Source organism: Castor canadensis, chromosome 8 (genome assembly GCF_047511655.1).
Source record: "Castor canadensis chromosome 8, mCasCan1.hap1v2, whole genome shotgun sequence".
In the NCBI taxonomy this organism is placed as follows: domain Eukaryota; kingdom Metazoa; phylum Chordata; class Mammalia; order Rodentia; family Castoridae; genus Castor; species Castor canadensis.
In genome coordinates, this window is record NC_133393.1 from 150,867,308 (window position 1) to 150,890,393 (window position 23,086).

General features: G+C 45.0%; 1 non-coding gene across 1 annotated transcript; it reads right to left on the bottom strand.

Moving 5' to 3' along the window:
- Positions 1-22,138: 22,138 nt before the first annotated feature.
- LOC141410655 (small nucleolar RNA SNORD78) lies at positions 22,139-22,203 on the bottom strand. Its single transcript, XR_012435480.1, has one exon. It is a non-coding gene; the product is annotated as a small nucleolar RNA SNORD78 (small nucleolar RNA).
- Positions 22,204-23,086: the final 883 nt, after the last annotated feature.

Consider the following 23,086-nt stretch of genomic DNA (forward strand, 5'->3'; position numbering starts at 1 on the left):
TTTTTTGGCAGCAGTGGGGTTTGAACTCAAGCCTCACGCTTGCTAGGTAGGTACTCTACCACTTGAGCCACTTCTTTGTGATGGGTTTTTTTGAGGTAGGGTCTCACCAGCTATTTGCCTGGGGCTGGCTTTGAACCACAGTCCTACAGATACCTGCCTCCTGAGTAGCTAGGATTACATGTGTGAGCCTGGAAGAATTTTGTCTGTTGCCTTCAGGGGTCCTTTGCTAACTAACCAGGCTAACATCTAACATGGACCCAGCCCTCAAGCATCTCTCTGTCCCCTCTGCCTCTGTGCCCCCATCCCATGTCAAACCCCTCCCCACCCCCACTCCCGAACTCCCCAGCATTTTATACACAGCATTTTTTTTTTTTTTTTTTGATGGATCTGGGGTTTGAACTCAGGGCTTCACACTTGCAAAGCAGGCACTCTACTGTTTGAGCCACACCTCCAGTCCATTTTGCTCTGGTTATTTTGGAGATGGGGGTCTCACAGACTTGCCAGGGCTAGCTTCAAACCTCAATCTGCCTGATCTCAGCCTCCCAAATAGCTAGGTAACAGGCATGAGCCACCACGCCCAGCCATTCCTTGGTTTTGACAATTGTTCATTTGGTGTGTCTTAGGAGGAACAGATGATTTTGTTTTGGGTTTTTTAGGCAGTTCTTGAGAATCAAACCTAGCAAACTCCCTGCTAGGCAAGTGCTCTACCACTGAACTTAATCCCTAGCCCAGATGTTCAATTTTATTTTCATTCCTTGATTTATTTAGTTTGGTTTTTTTGAGACAGGGTCCTCCTGCCTCAGCCTCAGTGCATGGGGTATAACACTGTTCATCACTGTTCATTTTTAATGGAGGAAAAATACATTATAGCAGGCCTACCTCCTATTTGTCCTGATGGACAGGACAGATGTCACTCAGGGCAGATTATTTGAAGCACTGAAGGTTTGTGAATACCAGAGGGAACACTGTGATGTGCAGGTGTGTTCCCCAACTTTGCATTTTGGATGGAACCTCAGCTTGAAGGTAATAGGATCCTGTGTCTGATCAGGATGGTGGTGAGTCTGGAGGACCCTGAAGCCCTAGGCCACCCACTTGGCTGGACCCACTCACTTCCCTGAAACCCCAGCAGGTGAGGCTACTTCAGGATGCTCCAGCCTCTCAGGCCCATGCAGGTACAGGTAGCAAAATCCCTGTTGCCATGGTAGCAAAGCCTGCTGACAGGCCCCCTCCTACTCTCCTGTAAGCCGTGGTGCATGGGAAGGCCAGTATATTATCAGGTGCTACTGGTCCCTGCAAGCCAGTAAGCCCAGAAAAGCCTGGTCTTGTTTATCTTTCATTCAAGTCATAAGTGACTTGAATGAAAAGTGTTCAAGCGAGAACACTTCCTCCCAGTTCAGATCTTGGCTCTGACCCTTCCTGTCTTCAGAAGTTCATGAACACTTCTCTGTGCCTCGTTTTCCTCAACTGCAAAATGGGAATGCGAGGATTCAATGAGATTACCCACAAAGTCTTTAGCACATATATGGCCCAGAGCTGGGGCTGGAAGTATGGCTCAAGGGGTAAAGCACTAGCCTAGGAGGCACAAGACCTAAGTTAAAACCCCAGTAGTGGGAAGGAAGGGAGGAAGAGAGGGAGGGAGGGAGGAAATCCAGGGGGGTCCTCACATAGCAAAGCCTCAGTTTGAAACAGGACAGTTTTCTGGAACAGTCAAAAGAGCCAGCCTGAGATGATGGTGAAGATGGAACGTCTCATTCAGCCTTAGCACAGCCTGACCTGTTGTTGATGTTCTCTGTTGATGCTGTGGTTATGCAGCTAGATGGTGACTATTTGCTTGAGGTGTCTTAAACAAACTGGGGCTCTCAGGGAAAAGGTATAGCCCTCTCACTCCTCTATTCTGTCATTCACTCTCTACTTAGCACATGTTGGGCTAGGCACTAGGAGTCCAGTATTCAGACCACAAAGCCCTGCCTGGAGAGAAAGGTGGGGTGGCTGGGTCCCCCAACTAGATGACACAGCTGTGGCAAAGAAAGGAAGTGAGATACCTTACATTTTGTTGCTTCCCTGCCTCTCCATCCCCTCCAGGGTTTCCCAGACTAGCCTCAACCTCTCCATCCTCCTGCCTCAGCCTCCTAAGTGCTGGGATTTTCCACCACCTTCAGTGGTGGCACTGAGGGAGAAAAGGCTAAAATATGGCCCAGGGCCTTATAAGGTCCTCAGGTGGTGTGGGTTTGATTCACAGGGCAAATGGCACACTCAGCAGGGTTTAAGGAAGAACCAATACAGGTGGTAGAGTGGTTCAAGAGGTAGAGCACCTGCCTGGCAAGCCTGAGACCCTGAATTCAAGCACCAGTACCCCAGTCCCCCACCCAAAAAAAAAGAAATCAGTAAGAACTGGACCCTGACTGGGACAATGGTCCAAGCTTCCAGAATGACAGCTGAGGCCCTGTGTGGGACGTGTTGGGAACACTGGGCCTGAATGGGGTTTTGGTTGCCCAGCAGGGCAGTGTGGAATGCTTGTTGCAAAAGTTGGCCTTATCAGAGTAATCTCTGCCCTCTCCAACTGTGCCCCTCCTTCTATGAGCACATGAATTGAGGTCCTGGTATAGCACCTAGCAAAGTACAGAAACTCAGTAAAGGGTAGCAGAGATCATTAATTCCTTATGGCTCTGTGGAGAGCACTCAGAGAGAGACAAGAAGACTTCCTCCATTCATCTCGCTGTTCCCTCCTCACAGGTAAAAACCGGCCTGAGAGGACCCAAGGAAACCCATAGTATTGAAACTGACTGGGTATGATGAGGGCAGGGGACACTGAGGACAGTAGGGCTTAGGAAAGTTGGGGAAGAAAAGGATTCCCTTGGGAGCTCTCATAATGCAGAAATGTCAAGAAGAAAGGATCTTCCATGTCAGCTCTGGCATCACTTGAAGGAGCACTCCTCTCTTTTTCTTTTTCTCTTCCTCTTCCTCCTCTTCCTCCTCCTCCTCCTCTACTCCTCCTCTTCCTCTCTCTCACTCTTTGTCTCTCTTTCTTGGTACTGGAGACTTAATTCAGGACCTCAAATATGCTAGCCAGGCACTCTACCACTTCAGTCATTGTTTTTTGAGTTGATACATTCCTTCAACTCAAGATCCTCCTGTCTCAGCGACCTAAATGCTGAGATTAAAGCTGTGCACCACCAGGCTCAGCTACATGGGACTTTTTTTTTTTTCCTGTGGTACTGTGGTTTGAACTCAAGGTCTCATGTTTGTTAGGCAGTTGCTCTGCTATTTTAGCTATTCCACCATTGCTTTTTTGGGGGGAAGGAGGGGTGGATTGGGTATTTTTGAGATAGAGTCTCATGAACTACTTGCCCAGGCTAGCTTTGAACTGTGGTCCTCCCAATTTCTGCATCCTGAGTAGCTAGGATTACAGGTATAACCACCAGCGCCTGGCTATATGGAGTCTTTTTTTTTCAAATTTTTATTTTATTCATATGTGCATACAATGTTTGGGTCATTTCTCCCTCCTTCCACCCGCTCCCTCCCTTACCCCTCCCCCCCCCCGCCCTCTCCCTTACCCCCCCCTTACCCCTCGATACCAGGCAGAAACTATTTTGCCCTTATTTCTAATTTTGTTGAAGAGAGAGTATAAGCAATAATAGGAAGGACCAAGGGTTTTTGCTAGTTGAGATAGCTCAACTAGCTATACAGGATAGGATAGCTATACAGTATAGGATAGCTATACAGGGAGTTGACTCGCATTGATTTCCTGTGCATGTGTGTTACCTTCTAAGTTAATTCTTCTTCCATAATTTTTTTTTTTTTTTTTTTTGGCAGCACTGGGGTTTGAATAAGTTAATTCTTCTTGAACTAACCTTTTCTCTACTTCCTGGTCCCCTTCTCCTATTGGCCTCAGTTGCTTTAAAGTATCTGCTTTAGTTTGTTGAGGGCAACAAATGCTATCTAGTTTTTTAGGTGTCTTACCTATCCTCACACATCCCTTGTGTGCTCTCTCTTTATCATGTGATCAAAGTCCAATCCCCTTGTTGTGTTTGCCCTTGATCTAATGTCTGCATATGAGGGAGAACATACGATTTTTGGTCTTTTGGGCCAGGCTAACCTCACTCAGAATGTTCTCCAATTCCATCCATTTACCAGCAAATGATAACATTTCATTCTTCTTTATGGCTGCATAAAATTCCATTGTGTATAGATACCACATTTTCTTAATCCATTCGTCAGTAGTGGGGCATCTTGGCTGTTTCTGTAACTTGGCTATTGTGAATAGTGCCGCAATAAACATGGGTGTGCAGGTGCCTCTGGATTAACCTGTGTCACAGTCTTTTGGGTATATCCCCAAGAGTGGTATTGCCAGATCAAATGATAGATCAATGTTTAGATTTTTAAGTAGCCTCCAAATTTTTTTCCAGACTGGTTGTACTAGTTTACATTCCCACCAACAGTGTAAGAGGGTTCCTTTTTCCCCGCATCCTCGCCAACACCTGTTGTTGGTGGTGTTCCTAATGATGGCTATTCTAACAGGGGTGAAGTGGAATCTTAGTGTGGTTTTAATTTGCATTTCTTTTATTGCTAGAGATAGTGAGCATTTTTTCATGTGTTTTTTGGCCATTTGAATTTCTTCTTTTGAGAAAGTTCTGTTTAGTTCACTTGCCATTTCTTTATTGGTTCATTAGTTTTGGGAGAATTTAGCTTTTTAAGTTTCCTACGTATTCTGGTTATCAGTCCTTTGTCTGATGTGTAGCTGGCAAATATTTTCTCCCACTCTGTGGGTGATTTCTTTAGTTTAGAGACCATTTCTTTTGATGAACAGAAGCTTTTTAGTTTTATGAAATCCCATTTATCTATGCTATCTCTTAGTTGCTGTGCTGCTGGGGTTCCATTGAGAAAGTTCTTACCTATACCTATTAATTCCAGAGTATTTCCTACTCTTTCCTGTACCATCTTTAGAGTTTGTGGTCTGATATTAAGATCCTTGATCCATTTTGAGTTAATATTGGTATAGGGTGATATACATGAATCTAGTTTCAGTTTTTTGCAGACTGCTAACCAGTTTTCCCAGCAGTTTTTGTTGAAGAGGCTGTCTTTTCTCCATCATATATTTTTAGCACCTTTGTCAAAGACAAGTTGGTTATAGTTGTGTGGCTTCATATCAAGGTCCTCTGTTCTGTTCCACCAGTTTTCATGTCTGTTTTTGTGCCAGTACCATGCTGTTTTTATTGTTATTGCTTTGTAATATATTTTGAAGTCGGGTATCGTGATACCTCCAGCGTTGTTCTTTTGACTGAGTATTGCCTTGGCTATTCATGGCCTCTTGTGTTTCCATATAAATTTAATGGTAGATTTTTCAATCTCTTTAATGAATGTCATTGGAATTTTGATGGGAATTGCATTAAACATGTAGATTACTTTTAGGAGTATAGACATTTTTACTATGTTGATTCTACCAATCCATGAGCATGGGAGATCTCTCTACTTTCTATAGTCTTCCTCAATCTCTTTCTTCAGAAGTTTATAGTTTTCCTTGTAGAGGTCATTCACATCCTTTTTAAGTTTACACCTAGGTATTTGATTTTTTTGAGGCTATTGTAAATGGAATTGTTTTCATATATTCTTTCTCTGTTTGTTCATTATTAGTGTATAGAAATGCTAATGATTTTTCTATGTTGATTTTATACCTTGCTATAGCTATTGATGGTGTCTAGGAGCTTTTGAGTAGAGTTTTTTGGGTCTTTAAGGTATAGAAATATATGGGGTCTTTTAAAGCCATGTTAGGGGCCAGGAGTTGGTGGCTCACGCCTGTAATTCTAGCTACTCAGGAGGCAGAGATCAGGAGGATTGCAGTTCAAAGCTAGCGGGGGCAAATAGTTTGGAGATCCTATTTCAAAAATACCCAACACAAAAAAGGGCTGGTGGAATGGCTCAAGGTGTAGGCCCTGAGTACAAACCCCAATAGCACAAAAAATAAATTAATTAAATAAAATAAAAATAGATAAAACCACATCAGGGGCCTGGAGGCCTAGCTCAGAGAAGAACACTTGCTTAGCAAGCATGAGCCCTGGGTTTGATCCTGTGTGTGCGTGTGTGTATGTATTCCAAGTACAGGGCAATATCCAGAAATCATGGGCTCTGACCTACAAAGGGCCTGGTGAATATAACAGGGCCCTGAGCAGACTGGCTTCTGGCATCTTCGAGGGCCCACTCTTGTGATGACACCTGCCCCAAGGAAAGAGTCAACTCTTTTACTGGCTTCTCCACCCAGCAGCCAGCACAGGTCAGGTGCCAGAATCCTTAGATATTAGGAAGGAATAAAAACCAACGTGAAGGTCTGGTGGTGTGGCTCAGGCAGTAGAGTGCTTGCCTAGCAAGCACAAAGCCCTGAGTTCAAACTCCAGTATCACAAAAAGCAAACAAAACTGAGAAGGGCTTGACGTGTGGCTCAAATGACAGAGCTCCCGTGGAGCACGAGCAGGGCTCTGAGTTCAGCCCAAGGACCATGATTTTTTTGTTTTTTCTGCTGATCACCGCAGATGACAAGCACACAACCTTTATTTCAAACTGCCACTGCCATTAAGCATACCAGGAAACCCGGGTTACAGAGGGGACTCGCTGAGATGTGGAAGTGCAGTTGTCCTCTATACCCTGTCCCGGTGCCTTGGATCCCCAGGCCCAGTATAATGAAGCTAAGGGTGAGTGTGTGGGGAAGGAAGGTCGTCGGCGATGGTTGGCGGCAAAAAATTACTCCATCGTCCTGACCCGCCCGGGCCTCCAACTCGGCGGGGCCTCCTCGCCGCCGCCTCCTCGCCGGTGGCGCAGGGCCTGAGGCTCCCCCACCCCGCCGGCACACACTTCTGCCCCCTTTGCTTTCCAGTCGGGCCCCGACGGTCACACCTGTCTCCCGAGCCCGCACTGGCCGGAGTCGGGACACAGGCGCCATTTCTGGAGGCGGCGCGTAAAAGGGACGCTGTCGCAGCCCGGCTTGGGGCGCATCAGTTTTGAAAGAAAAAAAGTCTTTTCTCTGGATTCCCAAGGGCGTCTGCCCCGCCCAATGCCCGCACTGGAGGCGGGGGGCGGGGGGTCAGGGGACTCCGGGGGGCGTGAGTAGCTGGTGGGGGTGACAAGAGAGAGTGCCTGGCCATGAAGAGGATAACGTAAAACCCAAATGGTTTTTGTCCACGCTGGAATGGCAGACACAAAGGAAGCCGTGCGCGGGGCGCGGGGCGCAGGTTTCCACAGGTCGCCCGCCCGGTCACTTCCGCAGGGGGGAAAATCGGGCAGCCAGGACAGGTTGGATCCGGCCACACCCAGATACCTGGGCCAGCGCCCTCTCCAGCCGGCCTTGCGCGCGCGCCTGGGTCGCCGCGGCGCTCGTGTCCCCGGGGCAGAGCCGGGGCCTGGACCCGCCCTCCAGCCCCGGGGCAGGGAGGGCTAGCTCTCGCTCTGCTGTCTCGTGTTAACCTTTGTAACAGCTAACCTCGAGATCCCCCAGGCCAGTCCGAGGACCCACCCAACACACCCCAACACTAGGGCACACATCGCCCCTGAACCTTCACTATCCGCGCGCAGTCCCACGACCACTGTCCCAGGGGTCCCCCAGGGCGACGGGTCACGTCCGGCGGTGGGGGCGGGGAGGACGGGCTGCGGAGCCCCCGGGTTGCACGTGCCGGCCGGCGGGGGGCGGAGCTCGGCTGCCGGAGCAGCGTCCGGATCCCCCCCTCCCCCCAGCTTCCACAAAGGTGGCCTGGGCGCCGGCCTCCTGCAGGCCCTGGCTGGGAGCTGCAATCGTGCGCACAGCTAGAAAAACACTGCCTTGGCGGTGCTCTGGAATCTTTTAGCTATCAGGCCCGCGCTCATAGTTAAGAACAGTAAGTCCTCACTAAATTGTCACTGTTGCAGACCGAAGAACTAGGTCTGACCTTAAGAGCTCGATACAAAGAGTTCTTGTCCATGAAACTAGTTACAACAGAGGAGTTGTTAATCTTGGGCTTCCGGACGAATTTTATTACGAATTTTGAACATTGAACGAGACTCAGGACGTTAAGTGAGCCCTCAGGTCCGCACCATCCAGACCAAATCCCCTTGACAGTCTGGTTTTGCCCATGTCCTGCCCCCACCGCTGCCTCTCACTATTGTGAAACGAATCCCTGACTTCATGTCATAGTTCAGCATATGAGCCAAACAATCACGGTGCTTTGATGAAAGGTTCATTGTTTGTTTAAGGACCTTTTTTTTTTTTTTTTCTCCTTTTAAAGATGGGGAGATCAAGATGTTAAGGAGTGGAGATAGAGATGATAGCAGTGAAGGTGGAGGTAAAGTACATAAAAAGCGGGGGAAAGGAGTGGAGAAAAACTTAAGTGATCTCTGCTCCATGCAATGCTTTCTGGGACAGGAGATGACCAGGTAAGTGCTTAAACAGGACAGAGGAGCTGGAGAGGAGAGGCTGAGTGGAGGGGCACTAGTTGGAGGCAGAAGTGACCAGATTCTCTGGTGGATTGGCCTAGGGGCTTGAGAGAAAGAGCTTCAAGGATGAGAAGCTGCGTGGCTGTTTGTGGCTAACCTGGGATTGGGAACACTGGGAAAGGAGCAGATAGGGAGAACAGGGGAATCAGAATAGGGTTTGGCTAGATTTCATCTCAGCTGCATTTTAAATATCAAGTGGAAATGTCAGAAGTCTTGAAGGTAGGCAACCAAGTAAAATAAGGAACCTGCACCCATCAGCCACTTCAGCAATTATCAATATACAGCCAACCTTGTCCCATATTTCTTTTCCTGCCTGATTATTTCATTTCTCTTTTGTTTACTTATTTCCTAGTTATTTTAAAGCAAATTTAATAACTCATTTTCAAGCATAGATTTCAGCAGGTATCTGTTGAAAGATTCAATCTTGAATTGACAGGAACTTTGAGGTCTTTGTTTTGTTTCTGTGTCTGTTCACTCAGTGCTCAGAGAAGATAGGACTAGAGATAGGAATCCCGGAGCTGAGAGCATTTAGTGTGTCCAAACTGGAGTTGATATCCTTGGTGGCCAATGAGGCTGGAGGGAAATGGGGAGGATGTGATCTCCCAGAAGTCAAGAGAAGACAGTGTTCCAAGAAAGAAAGAGGGACCACAGTGGGAATGCCACAGAGAGGTTGAGGGAGAGGAGGACAAAAACGTGACATTGGATTTAGTTACATGGACTCATGGGGTGACCTTGGCAAGAACAGTTTCAAAGGAGTGACAGCTGAAAGCCAAAGAGAGAGTTGGGAACTGAGTGAAAGTGATAAATCTTTGAAGAAGTTTTGATGTCAAAAGAAACTACAGAAATGAGACTGAACAAAGGGTAAAGGCAAGACTTAATAAATAAAAATGAAAATAAGAAGCCCAAAAAGAACACCACCTTTTTCACAAGCATTCATCCAATGAGCTATATCTACAGCCTGGAAAATAGACTTTCAATACAGAAAACAAAGCTCACAGGAGCTTTAGTGATTTATCAAAATACAGCCAGCCGGTCTTGTCTCATCTTTGCCTGCCTGCTTATTTAATTTAATTTAATTTAATTTTTTTTATTTTTTTTATTTTTGTGATTCTGGGGCTTGAACTCAAGGCTGTCATCTTGAGCCACTCTGCCGGCCCTTTTTGTGATGGGTTTTTTCAAGATAGTGTCTCTCAAACTATTTGCCCAGGCTGGCTTTGAACCTCGATCCTCCTGATCTCTGCCTCCTGAGTAGCTAGGATTACAGGCGTGAGCCACCAGGGCCTGTCTCTTAATTTTATTTTTTATTGTTTTCCACTTTCCCAAACTGTTTCGCCCCCCCCCCCCCTTTGATGGTACTAGGGTTTGAACTCAGGGCCTCATGCTTGCTAGGCAGATGCTCTACCACTTGAACCACTCAGCCAGCCCTTTTTTGTAATGGGTATTTTCTAGATAGGGTCTCATGAACTATTGGCCTGGGGCTGGCTTTGAACCCTCAGTCCTCCTGACCTCCTGATCTCTGCCTCCTTGTTGCTAGGATTATAGGCATAAGCCACAGGTGCCCGCCTTTTTTTAAAGATTATATCCATTACCTCATTGTCTGGATTCCTTAGTAGGAAGAGGTTTCTTGTCCTCCTTTTTTTCTTTCTTTCTTTTTTTTTACTAGGGTTTGAACTCAGGGCCTCACGATTGCTAGGCAGGTGCTCTATCACTTGAGCCATTTTGCCAGTCCCCCTTTCCCCTGACTTTTAAAAGTAAAAAGCAATGGTGGTAAATCCCTAGAACGTAGTCAGTTTTCTGGGATTCCTCCCTCACAAATGTGGCATTTGGTTTCCAAACACTTGTGGGAAGGAGACTCAGTTCCCAACTGCATTAAGTAGGTAAGAAGTTTCATTCTCCAACTTTTCCTAGTCTTCAGAGCTGCATCTTCTGTAGCAAAATCAGGAATATGTTTGTCTAAAGCAACAGGCAAGCCCTCTGTTGTTTGACTTGCTTTAGCAACTGCATCCTGTATTAGGTCTCCTGACCCAAAATGCAAGTGGCCCTACACATTACCAGGTGATATTAAATCTGAAGATTAGCCAAAGCCACGAGTGAAGCCTTAAAATCTGGATTATTTACATCCAAACTGATCAATGGCTCTGCATTTTTAGTTGAATTGTCAGTATTTTTTTCCATTACGAGGTTTAAGTCTTTTTTTTTTTTTTTAAGCATTGTCTCCATACTCAAGTTTAACAGCTAAACCAAGCAGCCAGTCAATTGCTTCTTGTCATCCTGAATCTTAAAAGGACTGGTAACTTCTCTGAGATATTTTTCAAAGAACTTGGGCCAGTCACTACTGTGAATGTTTCTTAAATTGCCTCTCTTCAATCATTTTCTGTCTCAAGTCAAACAGTAAAGTTTCTAAATTCTGTTTCATCTCTGCTGTTGAGAGCTGTTAGCTTGCATCGGAACATGGTTCCTGCTTTTGCTCTGTCCAAGAGAGGTCAGGTAGGGTAGGGTGCAGGCACCAGTGACTGCCCAGTTTATTTATTTATTTATTTATTTATTTATTAGAAATATACTCATTTAGTATTAGGGTACTGGGGTTTGAACTCAGGGCCTCATACTTGCTAAGCGGGCACTCTACCACTTGAGCCATTCTACCAGCTCTGCCCGGTTATTTTAAAGCAAATCTCAAAATTCATTCTATTTAAATCATATACTTCAGTAGTATGTATTTCTAAGAGATTAAGATACAGCATTTTATTTTGTTTATTTATTTATTTATTTATTTATTTTGAGACAGAGTCTTACTCTATGAGACTTTCTAGGTTAACCTCGAAGTTTCGATCCTCCTGTCTCAGCCTCCTAAATGCTAGGATTACAGATGTGCGCCACCCCACCCAGAAATGATTTTGTTTTATAATTGATTTGTTACAGTCAGCCTCCAAACATGTCCATGTATTGCATTTGGCTGGCATGTCTCTGAAGCCTCTTTGAATCCATAACATTTTTCTTTTCTTCTAAAAAAAAATCTTTTAAAGAAATCAGATCACTTATCTTATAGAATTCCCCACACTCCAGGTTTTGAGGATAGCATCCTGACAATGGGAAATGGTACTGTGAATGTCCTAGTGCATCACACAAGTTTGGGAGTACCTCTGTGTCACCAATCAGACTTTCAGAAGATGTCCACCTGACTCTTCCTTTATCAGCCTTTCCCCTGTCATCCAGCAGCATTAAAACCCCAATCAGAAATGGTCTTGTTTGTTTGTTTGTTTTCAGCCAGGGTCTAGTGTTTTTGCCCCAAGTGGCCTCAAACTGTGATCCTCCTACCTACAGCTTCCTGAGTAGCTGGGATTACAGACATGAACCACACAGCACCAGGCTAGGAGTATTCATGGAAGACAACAGTGAAGATAAATCCTTCCAAGAGACAGAACTTGGAGCACAATACTTCATTGTCCCCGTAGTTTAGACTTAGAGATGGCCTGAAATTGGATCAGTGGGCAGTGGCTAATGGAGACTTGGAAGAACAGGAATAAAAGAAATCTGAAGAAGAGATAATGAACATGACCATTCTATGTGAACGCTTTCCAAAGGACACTCATGGCAGAGGAGGTGCCTCATGTCATTTGTCATGTGGACAAAATGGCTTCATTTCCCAGCCACCCAGGTGCTTTCTGGGTGGGTCCCATGTACAAGGGATGGAGGCAATGCATGAACCAAACTGCAGGAATCTGTCTGTGGCTTTTTCCAGTATTACTACCCATCCACAAATGTTTGGAATACTTTATGCACTCTTGTGGTAATACACACACACACACACACACACACGTATGTATAATTTTGGTGGGACTGAGGTTTGAACTCAGAACTTTGCACTTGGAAAGCAGACACTCTACCACTTGAGCCACATCTCCAGTCCATTTCTCTCTTGATATGGGGTTTCATGAAATATTTGCCTGGGCTTGCCTCAAACCATGATCCTCCCAATCTTAGCCTCCCAAATAGCTAGAATTACAGGCATGAGCCACTGATGCCCGGAACTACAAGAATGCTTCTGATCAAAGAAATAATTTCCCATCAAAAGAATAGCAGCAGTGAGTACCTGTGCATATAGTTTACTACTGTGACCACCTGCTCAATCATCCAGAAGCAGCTAGCCTAAAAGAACAGTGAAATGGTCTGTTCGAGATTCCATTCTGGAGTCAAAATGAGAAAAAAAAATGACAAAGATGAGTTCTGTCTTACCATGCAGTATTCAGTGAGCCAGTGATCTAGTGAGCTATATACAATGCTAGGGCTAGGGATGTAGCTCAGTGGTAGAGTGCTTGCCTGTGAGAAGTCATTGATTTGGTCCCCAGAACCACACACAAAAATAAGACAAATCAGTGTATCTAGCTACGATGCTATATGAAGGTCTGGAACTAGGAGTAACTCCTCCTGCTATTACACCTAGTTTTAATTCTTACTCCCACAACTTTGAGCTCTGATGAGAGGTCTTAGTTCCTGAGGGTGGAGTAATGATAGGGGCACAGCTGTGGTCCCACTGAATTGGAATCTGGACCTTTGGCACTTCTCAATTGGCGAAAAGAGGTTACTGTACTGGCAAGGATGGTTCACCCCAGTTACCAACTGGAGTTGTTAATAGGGACAGTAAAACTGTCTGGAACCAGAAGATTCTTCATGGTACCTCTGAGAACTTCTATGTCCACTGGTAAAAATTTATGGGCAAAAAGTAAATGGGAAATTACAGCAACCCTGACAAGCAGGCCTGTGAGAATTCGGACCCTTTGGAAATGAAGTTTGAGTCATTCTACCTAACCTTCTGAATCATGGCAGAGGACAAAATAAATATGGAGGCCAGGTGTGGTGGCTCAAGGCTGAATCCCACTGGAGGCAGACATCAGGAGGATTGTGGTTTGAAGATAACCAGGGCAAAAAGTTCACAAGACCCCATCTCAACCAACAAAAGCTGGGCGTCGTGGTGCATATCTGTCATCACAGCTGCATGGGAGGCATAAATAGGAAGACCTCTGCCCAGCCGTACCTGGGCATAAATGCCAGGCCCTATAAGAAAAATAACTAAAGCAGAAAGGGCTGGAGGTGGTACAGTGCTGCCTGCCTAGCAAGCACAGGACCTGAGTTCAAACCCCAATACCACAGGAAGGAAGGAAAGATGGACAGAAGGAAAGGAGAGAGGGAGGGAGGGAGGGATGGGAGAGAGCAATAAAAGAAAAAAGAAAGAAAAGAAAAACATGGAGAGGGGGCAGGAAATGTATAAATATTAGCCAGAGCTGCAGTTATAGACCTGATGCAGAGGATTACAGCAGCTATGTTCCGCCACTGTGCCTTTCAAAGATAATTCTAACATTTCATCAAACCAGCAGCTTCAAGGTGAGGTGGTTTATGATAGAATCAGTGTCAAGTTGATTAAGGGTCTTTAGGACTACATTTTTGTTTTTGTTTTTGTTTTTTTGCAGTGTGTGAATCAAACCCAGGATCTCCAAGTTGTACCATGGAGATACATCCCAGCTCTTGGTGTTTTGACGCAAGGTCTCTCTATATGCTCATGCTGTCCTTCAATTGGCTATCTAGCCCAGAATGGCCTCAAATTCTCCATCCTCCTGTCTCTGCCTCCCAAGTGCTGGGATTACAGATATGTGCCACCATGCCTGGCTTCACTAAACTTTTTGAAACTTTCTTCCACACTGCGAAGGCAAGTACCACATCTCCCCTTAATTTGCTGTAGGGTGTCATTTTTATTTTCTTGCAGTACTGGGGTTTGACTCAGGGCCTACACCTTAAGCCACTCAACCAGCACCCCCAAACACCCTTTCATTGACTTTTTTCTTTTTGAGATAGGGTCTTGCAAACTATTTGCCCTGGCTTTCTTAGAATCATGATCCTCCTGATGTCTGCCTCTTAAGAAGGAAGGATTATAGGCATGAGCCACCAGCACCCAGCTTGTAGGGTATCATTGTTTCCAGGTGGCATTAGGACTTACTCCAGGAGTCCTTGGCCAGGAGTTCCTCCATATCAATAAACTCCCCATTCCAACCTTCTCGTCTGTGCTCCCGGGTCCATCACTCCCAAGATTCAGTCCAGGAATTGTTCCCACTGGAACATACTAGCCAAGTTCTAAAGCTCTTATTTTTATTTATATATTTACTTATTGTGGTACTGGGGCTTGAACTCAGGGCCTACACCTTGAGGCACTCCACAGCTCTTTTTTGTGAAAGGTTTTTTGAGATAGGGTCTTGAGAACTATTTGCCCAGGCTGGCTTCAAACTGCGATTCTCCTGATCTCTGCCTCCTGAGTAACTAGGATTACAGGCGTGAGCTACTGGTGTCTGGCAAGTTCTGGAGCTCTTTTGCTAGCCTTTTGGTCTAGAAGTCTTGAGGGCAGGGAAGGGCAGAACTCAAAGATGACAAGTAAGACACCTGCTTCTCATGGGACTTTTCATGGTCTCCTGGTAATGGAGGGCTGCTTTCCCTTAGTGAAAGAGAGGAGTCAGTTCTCAGTCCCTCCTGGCTAAGGTGAATCTAGGCATTTGGGTTCCCAGTTTTATCTACTCAAATGTCACATCCAGGTCTCAGCCTGCCACTCCCACTGGTCCCTAGCAGAAGACATTTACTAGAGCTGTGACTTCAGCCTCCTTTGAAATTCTCCTACTCTGACAATAAATCTTGGGTCTAATTTTCAGCACTGTCTTCTAGCTACAGGAGGAGAGTCTATTTAAATGCATCCATTGAGACTTCCCAGCTTTCCAGCTTTTACAACATGTTCTGAGTTGATAGTTGACTGACTTGAGCCTATTATATTGCTTGTTGTTTGTTTTTTTTTTTTTAAATGGTACTGGGGATTGAAGCCAGGTCTTATGTATGCTGGACAAGCACTTGGCCACTGAGCTTGTCCCTCCACCCATTCTCTGGGCTTTTATGGCTATTAAAACAGCTCACCAGCTCTACAGGGCTCATAGTAACCATTGCCCCTGTATGTGTCATGCATCAGTGCATCTTCTGCCTGAATTTACTCTATGTATTTACATCTCAGCCTCCCAGAGGTAAGTGTCTCAGGCATTGTGCTGGTACAGCATGCTGGGGGTGTGCCCACCCCAGTAACAGTGTCATTGGTAATGGAGTCCTTTTTGCCATCTGGCTGGCAGATGATGAAATCCCAAACCCCATCCCAAGGACGTGCTGTCTGGAACCACTTCCATTAACATCCTATTTAAGGTTCTATCAAATACAGGTCCTTAGGCAAGGATTTGAGAGCAGGGAACTTCTTTGGAAAGTGGTCGCAGGAAACACCAGTAGAGAACTGAGAAAGTGAGCCAGGGAAGATCAGGAAGGTGTTGGATAGGGTGTGGTTGATGTACAGGGTTTCTTCATGAGTGGCCACCCTTGTGGCCAACCAACCCCATCTCGGTCTCCACCTAGGAGGTTGGGTAGAACCCTCCTCAGCTTGATATTTACCCACTAACTCCCACCTTCCACATTTGAGGGCTGCTCCCAGGGATGCTGACTTCCTGGCACTTCATTATAGCCCACATTCAGGCTAAGCTGTGCCTATGGTCAGAGAAGTCCCTTTAGGCCAAGAGTCTTGGGTGTGTGCAGTAGGGAGTTGTGAAGCACACAGGAAAGGTGAGTTTTATGAGGAAGTGACAGGGGCTTAACAGTGTTTGTCACACATCCTCCTTGAAAGCCTCGTCCCTGCTCCGTGGACCTCTTTTCTAGACTTCTAGGTCCAATCACCCTGGCCTCTTCCAGCTACTCTTCCTGTCCTACTTCCAGCCAATTGGTCATGCCTAGCTTAAGGACAGCTCTTGTTACCACTGGCCTTTCCCTCCAATCACTGACCCGTCTTCAACTTTATTCAGCAAACATTCTGCTGACGAGGGCAGTCTGGACCTGTGCTTACACGAGGCCATGCGGGGATGGGTGCTGCTCCCTTCTTCAAGAGTGTTCTGATCTTGCTGTCCCAACTTTGGAACTGGCTTGAATCTTCATGGGTAGAACTTTTAGAAAATTTGGTATGTACCCTCTACTCCAGCAATCTTTCCTGTTGCTCAGACATACCACACAGTCCCACACCTCAAGCCCTTGGCCTGTGATGTTCCTTTGCGCTAGAAAATTGTTCCTCTTGTTTCTTCTTCCTGTTCAAGACCTAACTGAACCAATCCCTTCTCCTTTGCCTAAACAAAGTGGCTTCCTCTTTGGAATTTCCATGTGCAAGCATACATCCATATGGCCTACTACTTCCTTTGGTCTACTTTTTCTTTTGCCTTCCTTTGGGGCCTCATTCATCCCTGTATCTTCATTCATTCACTCACTCATTCGACAAATCTTTTTTGAGTGCTTGCCTATCTCAGGCATGACAGCAGCTCAGTCAGTGTCTTTTAGAGGATGAATGAAGTGGTAAGAGGTTGCTACTTGATGGATGCAGGGTTGCTAGGTTACAAACTCTAGTGATGAGTAGAGAGGAGGGGTGTGACTGTGAGATGACAGTAAGCGTATACACATTTTCCCACAGGATCAGAGAAACTTTGTGGGTGGAAATTCCACACTTGGGTACTGGCAATGTGGCAGGGGTGAGGTTTGTGCTTCCAACAAGAATTTTCATTGTGGTGTGGAGAGTGGGGGAGAAGGACAGTAGAAGGGAGCTGTGTTAGAATCCTTCTAGTATACAGGAGGGATTTGAAAAATCCTTAGGAGAATATCTTTTTTATTTTATTTTATTTTATTATTCATGTGTGCATATAAGGCTTGGGTCATTTCTCCCCCCTGCCCCCACCCCCTCCCTTACCACCCACTCCACCCCCTCCCGCTCCCCCCCCACCTCAATACCCAGCAGAAACTATTTTGCCCTTATCTCTAATTTTGTTGTAGAGAGAGTATAAGCCATAATAGGAAGGAACAAGGGTTTTGCTGGTTGAGATAAGGATAGCTATACAGGGAGTTGACTCACATTAATTTCCTGTGTGTGTGTGTTACCTTCTAGGTTAATTCTTTTTGATCTCACCTTTTCTCTAGTTCTTGGTCCCCTTCTCCTATTGGCCTCAGTTGCTTTTAAGGTATCTGCTTTAGTTTCTCTATGTTAAGGGCAACAAATGCTAGCTAGTTTTTTGGTGTCTTACCTATCTTCACCCCTCCCTTGTGTGCTCTCGCTTTTATCATGTGCTCAAAGTCCAATCCCCTTGTTGTGTTTGCCCTTGATCTAATGTCCACATATGAGGGAGAACATACGATTTTTGGTCTTTTGGGCCAGGCTAACCTCACTCAGAATGATGTTCTCCAATTCCATCCATTTACCAGCGAATGATAACATTTCATTCTTCTTCATGGCTGCATAAAATTCCATTGTGTATAGATACCACATTTTCTTAATCCATTCGTCAGTAGTGGGGCATCTTGGCTGTTTCCATAACTTGGGTATTGTGAATAGCGCTGCAATAAACATGGGTGTGCAGGTGCCTCTGGAGTAACCTGTGTCACAGTCTTTTGGGTATATCCCCAAGAGTGGTAGGAGAATATCTTAAACCTTTTTTTTTTTTTTTGGTGGTACTGGTGCTTGAACTCAGGGCCTCATGCTTACTAGGCATGTACTCTACCACTTGAGCCACTCCACCAACCCAGAATATCTTTCTTCATTCTTCAAGTTCAGCATGACTGAATTAGAAGCTTTCTAAGTAAAACTAAGAGTAATTGTACTGAAGAGGCTAGCTCAACATCTATGTAGATGCTCACAAGGACCAGGCACGAAAATGTAAATCGGAGATCAAATTGGGGGTGAATGTGACTGCAGGGAGCTGTAGCTACTCAGTTTAAATAGAAAGTTACCAGAGGGGCTGTAGGCCTAGTGTCACAGATCTTCCCATTTTTCAGGAGAGGCCACAAGTCTAGGTTTTAATGCAAAATCTCCCGAGTTTTCAGTGTTGAAAAATATGTCAAAGTTTTTACAAAGCCAAAAGTTTTCTGGTTTTCTCCTGTACAGCTCCTTAGTAGCTGGGATTACAGAAGTGAGCCACAGGAGCCCGGCTGTACTGCTATTTCTTTTTCATGGATGCCTTCCCAGCACCAAACAGCTCCTGGCACACAGTCACCAAAGGAAGTCTCCAGTCTTGCCAGCTTCCACAGTGTGTCCACAGGGTGCAGTGCCTGTTTCGGCTCTGAACCTCCCTCATTGATTTGTTGGTTTCTATGTTCACATCTGAGATCTGGCTCCCCCTCTAGTCTGTGAGCATCTTGGGGACTGTTATTAATCAGTTTTCCCACGAGAGACAGAACCAACAGGACATATAGCTAGAGATAAATGGAGGGGAGTTACTAGGGGAATTGGCTCGAGTGATTACGGAGACTAAGAATTCCCATGGAAGGTCTTTGACAAGCTGGAGACCCTGGAGAGCTCAGGTTGTGTGGCTCAGTCCAAGCCCAATGGACAAAGTCCAGGAAGTTGATGGTGTCATTCTCATTCTGAGGTTGAAGGCCTGGGAACCCCAAGGGCCACTGATGTAAAAACCCTGGAGTCTCAAGGTTAGAGAGCCTGGAGTTCTGATGTCCAAAGACAGGAAGGGGAGCATGTCCCAGCTCCAGGAGAGAGCAAAAGGATATTTTTCTGATGTTGTTTATTTGAGATAGGGTCTCACTTCATAGCCCAGGCAGGCCTCAATTTGAGATCTTGTTACTCCTGAGTGCTGGGATTACAGACATGCACCACCAAGTCCACTTGCCTGGAAAGATGGTATTTACCCTACTTTTGCTATTTATGTTCCCACTGTCCCTCAACTGACTGGATGAGCCCTCCTACATGGAGGGCGGATCTTTTCCACTCAGTTTGACCTACTCCAGAAACACCCTCCCAGACACACCCAGAAATAATACTTCATTATTTCTCTAGCCATTCCTTAATCCAGTCAATAGTGACATGTCTATCTCTTCATAAAAGAATAAGTTCACTCCAGGCACTGATGGTTCATGCCAGTAATCCTAGCTATTCAGGAGGCAGAAATCAGGAGGATCACAGCTTAAAGCCAGCCTAGGCAAATAGTTCAGGAAACACTATCTTGAAAAAAACCCATCACAAAAAAGGCTAGTGGAGTGGCTCAAGGTGTAGACCCTGAATTCAAACCCCAGTACTACAATGAGGCCTTTAGGGGAGACAAAGGCCTCAGGTAAATGATAGTCTTGTGGATTTGGCCAACAGGTTAGGTAGGGTTTGGAGGCCAGAGCTTGGGCCTTGAGCTGGATTTATTAGCGGGAAGCACTTTTAACAATGAGATAGGTGGCCTGGAGGGAGGGAATGTGCTTCGCGTCCTAGAAGTATTTCAGGAGAGATGAGCCCACCGCCACCAGAAGTCCTGGAGATGAGCCCACCGCCACCAGAAGTCCTAGAGATGAGCCCACCGCCACCAGAAGTCCTGGAGAGAGGGCAGCTGTGCTGTGAGCGGTCAGATGGCCTACCTGTTCCCTCCAGACACTGCAACTTGCTTCTAGTTCTTTTGCCTGTGTGTGGTAGCATCAGTAGGGAGGGCTGTGAGAGATCACTGCTAGACGCTGTTTAGTGCTGACGCCCTGTGCACTCACCACACACCTCCCTCCTCCTCTGATGGTCTGCATTTGCCTGAGACACAGGGAAGGAAAAAAGAGAGGGAAAGAACTGGACCTAGAAGGGAAAAGTGTGAGTCTCCACAGCTACTGATGGTTATTTCTATAGGGTTTTTTGGTCATGTTGGGAAGGGAACCCAGGGCACATACTAGCTAGATCCCCAGCCTTCTATGTGCTTTTTTGGAGGGAAGGAGATTCAATGGCACAGAATTTACAAAAACACCAAATCCAGCCCCAAACTCCTGCCACTGAAGCTAGCCTCGGTGGATGGATGTCAGGAGATTAAACTGGTGCATGGTTGCCTTGGCAATCAAATCTGTTAGTGATAAAACATCAAAAATGACAACAGAGAAAGAGCTGAAACCTACACCCTGTTCAGGGGTTTATCAAGTGCAGCAGAACCATAGGTGTTTGAGGACACTCTGGGAGAGAGCTAGGTGATCTCCTACAAAACGTGGACTTAGGTCCTAAGAATCCTCTTGCTAGTGCTATGTCTTTCCACGTAGCTGGCAGGGCCCCTGCTCAGAGGGACAGGTCAACTCAAGGGTTGAGATATGCAGGGTTTTCTCTGTACTTTGCAGATGTGGAAGCAAAGGCTGGGGTCTCCTACACTAAAATCATGTCAATATGTCCTTCTGTGTCACAGTGACCAGAAGTAGTTTTTGTTTTGCTTTTCCTTTTGTTTTATCATTTTGAGGCTTGTCTGTGAATCAGGTGACTTAATCTCTGACATAGTAAACTCCATTCAGATCTGTCCCTGCCACACCTGACATCCATTCTGCTCTGTTTTATTACAGGTAAAGGGCTACTGTCCAGACTGAGTTCTGATGTTGGATGTACCCAAGTGAAGGTCAGTGACTGCTGGATTAATATGCATAGTAGATCCCAGAATTTCTTCCCTGAATATTCTGCCCCCAAATCAGAGTATTATATAGTAGTTATTTCTTTCCTGAAAAACCATGACTTATTTCTTGTTTTCTGTTTTCATTATAAAACTAGTTTTACATTATGGAAAATTTGGTAACACAACTGTTATTTTTTTGTGCATCCTTTTAGTATTAAAAAAAATTTTTTTTGAGACAGCGTCTTGTTATTTATCACTAACTGGCCTTTAATTTTTAATCCTCCAGCTTCAGCCTCCTGAGTGCTGGGATTACAGGTGTATACTACCATGTCTGGCTCTCTTTAGTTTTTTTTTTTTTTTTTTTCTTTTTTTTGGCAGTACTGGGGCTTGAACTCAGGGTGTAGGCCCTTGAGTCACTCCACTAGCCCTTTTTTGTGAAGAATTGTTTCAAGATAGGGTCTCACAAACTATTTCCCTGGGCTGGCTTTGAACCATAATCCTCCTGATCTCTGCCTCCTAAGTAGCTAGCATTACAAGTGTGAGCCACCAGGGCCCAGCTTCCTTTTTGTCTTTTTTCCTTTATTGGATATGTTTTTAGTTTAGTTTACTTTTGTTTTTTGGTGGTACTGGAGGTTGAACTCAGGCCCTACCTTGCTAACCAATAGCTCTACCACTTGAGCCAGCCCCCAGCCCTTTTTTTATTTGACATTATATAAAAGCTTTTTTCTTAGAAAAGTAAATGAAGGTAAGCATTTTTATAAATCAAGCTTTATATTTTTATTAGTGTACAAAACAATGGGTATCACTGTGACATTTTTCATACATAAATGTTAAATATCCCCCATTCTCCTCTCTTATCCCTCTTCCCCTCCCCTGATCTCTGTCCTCTTCCTGAACAATCCCTTTCTACATTCTTTTTTTTGGAGGGGCGGCACTGGTGTTTGAACTCAGGTCCTTGCTCTTGCTAGGCCAGCTCTCTACCACTGGAGCCACTCCATCAGCCCTCCCTTCTACTTTCATGTTAACACAAACTTTTAAAAAGACACAAAAAATAAAATAAAACAAGCGTTTTATATATGACATAACATATATGATAGTAGTGGTCACTTCAAATTCACTATCATACTTTCAAAGGTAGCATTAGCAAGAGTAAGTGTTTTTCCCCCAGAACAAACCCAAAATCCAAAACCAGAGCTTTTAATGGTATGTGAAATGTCATTAAATTCTTCTCACAATTGTTTGTCACAGGGTCCCTCATGGTGAGATGTGCCTATGTGCTCATTTTAGGTCAGACACTTGACTGACGTCATTACAAGGAGTAACTCTGTTACATAACATGTCTAATATATTCTGTCACAATCACTGTTATAATATGTGAATATGTTATAATATGCTTGTTATATTGATGTTGGAAACAAGTCATACTAAAAGGTGTCTTTGATTTAGTTTTTTGTTGTTCGTTTCTCTGTTTTGTTGGAGAAGTGTGGGGATTAAACCCAAAGTCTGCCACTGAGCTAGGCCATTGGCCCTAAGTGAAACTCTTTCGAGGCAAATAGAGTGATAGGAGTTTCCATACATAATTTTAAGCAATGGATGGGCTCCTACTGAGTGGAAGGGAAGAGAGAGGAGATAGTGCGTGCATGATGTGTGCCTAGTAGGCAGCAGCCACTTAAATTACAGTGACTGAGTATTTATGAATATTTGAAGAATGTTTATTTGACATTAAGGTAAGATGTAATTTATCATATAAATGCAAAAATTTAATTCTTATTTTTATTTTATTTTATTTTATTTTGCAGTATTAGGATTTGAACTCAGTGCCTACATCTTGAGCCACTCCACCAGCCCTTTTTTGTGACAGGTTTTTTCAAGATAAAGTCTCTCAAACGATTTTGCCCAGGTTGGCTTTGGACTGCAATCCTCCTGCTCTCTGCCTCTTCAGTAGCTAGGATTACAGGAATGAACCACTGGCATCTGGCTCAAAAATCTAATTTTTAACATTGATTTGAAGGGTTTTCTAATCAGAAATTATACAGCAACTTCCAGGCACTGTGGTTCACATCTGTAATCCCAGCTATTTAAGAGGCAGAGCTAGAAAGAGTCTGACAAAAGCCTGGATAAAAGTGGGAGACCCTATCTGAAAAACAACTAAAGCAAAAAGGGCTGGGGGTGTGGCTCAAAAGGTAGAATGCTTGCCT